Here is a 2,024-nt window from a genome sequence, read left to right on the forward strand (position 1 = left end):
CTGCAAGACGTGATGCATCACGGGATATAGGCGGACTGGTTGGTAAATCGTATTCCTGTGCACAGTTGCCAAAAGCGAAAAGTCGCTGTAATTTTTTGTTGCGGGTTGCATGATTAACGTGTCAATGTATATGCACGGCATTAGAATTTTAGAATCCTCTTATCCCCACCAGTTCATTTAAAAAAACTACCACTACTAAAAAAACTAGAATTTCTAAAAATAAAATATGGAATTTGTATAAACACCCTCACTCCCCTCCCTCTGAAATGGACTGGGCTTGTTTTGGCCTTGTTTAGAAAGGCAGTGCCACTTTGTTTTCTCCTGAGACTTGGCAACGCGGTTTTTGTGGTGCAATTAAAGTTGTTTACATGGAAGGCACTAAACAAACTGTTCTGTGTAGTACTGGACAAGTGCTATACTGCTTGTGCTTCTTATTACAGATCAGTCATGTGTAGTAATATAATACTCCTACAAGTTGAGAAACCATGGATTTATTTCACTTTCTGCAACTATTCAAGTCAATTGCATTTTTACATTCATTTCAACCCTCTCGTGTATGAATTATAAAAGCATCAATTTTTTTTTTTCAAATATATTTGATAAATTTTAGTTTTTATATATATATATATAAATGCAAAAATTAAAGAAGTCACAGAAGCATCCATTTTAGTGGACAACATGCATAGGGGAATAAAGAATGCTCTTGGCACAGCTCATTGTAATCTAAAATTCTTATTTGTGCATTAAACACGTTTATTTCATACGTATTACGTTTCCCATTTGGAGGGACATGGTAGGGTACTTACTTATGACATCGTGTAACAAGTGTAAATATAGGTGTAACATTGTTCATTTTTTATAGGAACATTGTAAACTAAATAATATATATATATAGGATATATATATATATATATATATATATTTCGATTTCAAGTGTTTTTTTTTTTTTTTGCAACGTATGCTCCATTTAGTGCAACGTACCATACGTTTTCTGTTTAACATTTACATGTAAACTGAATTTTGTGGATGTTGGTGCTTGGTGTGAAAGTTTGCAAAGCAACCTGGACACAATGGCTCCCTGCACTTCATGCAAATGTACTTTTTTTTGTGTGTGTGCAATGGCACCTGTTGGCATTTTTTGTAGTAGTTGACTTTGGCCAATGATCTCCCACACTGAACCTGATTTCAGGGGGTGCCTTTGATACTGCCCTGCGTCTCAGAGCAAGAGGTCAAACTTGGCCTACCTCTTTTTCCTTCATGCTGGGGCATACCAGTATTGATCAGTGCTCGAGCTATGGATGCATTGAACTGTAGTTTGTCCTTGTTACTAAATACTGACATTCTGTACAGTAACCATGTATTTACACAGGTTACATCAGGAAAGTGAAAGAAAACTCTAATGTGCCTTCCCATACGAGTAATCGGTTGGCATCCTTGACATTTCTTATAGAATACAATACCAGAAGTATCCCTTAATAGTTGATTAAAACACTGACGTAATAAAAGTTGCTCCTTTTGCAGTTTCAGCCACACTGGGAAAGACAGCAAATCTCCCTGACTTTGAAAGAGGGACAATCAGTGAACAAGTATTTCTGTTTCCCAGTGGTCAAAAGGTGGTCATCATTGAGGGACTATCTAGTACAGGGATGCAGTTACGATAACATTAATAAGAAGAAATATGGCATCATTCTAGTTACTTTCTGAAACAAATACCATGAAAGTCTCTCTGCACCAGACTTGTATCCCTCCAAAATAATTTGTAGTCCTGGCTGGCCACAGGGGTCATATTCCCTATTAACACAGTTTAGACAAGTATTTCTGCAGTTTTTGCAAACACTTGTAAAAGGTTTTGTGCAATCAGATTGAGTGTAGGAATGGTACTCAGAATGACATTTCTTAACCTTGTGGTTTTGTTAACAGTACAAAATGTCCCAAGGAGAACTTCCTCTTAATTGGGGCATAGTGAGGCAAAGTTGACTGGGTAATGTCCTCCATAAAATGAAGATTAAGGCCCCTTTTTAACA

The sequence above is a fragment of the Polyodon spathula genome, chromosome 12 (assembly GCF_017654505.1).
Source record: "Polyodon spathula isolate WHYD16114869_AA chromosome 12, ASM1765450v1, whole genome shotgun sequence".
Lineage (NCBI taxonomy): Eukaryota > Metazoa > Chordata > Actinopteri > Acipenseriformes > Polyodontidae > Polyodon > Polyodon spathula.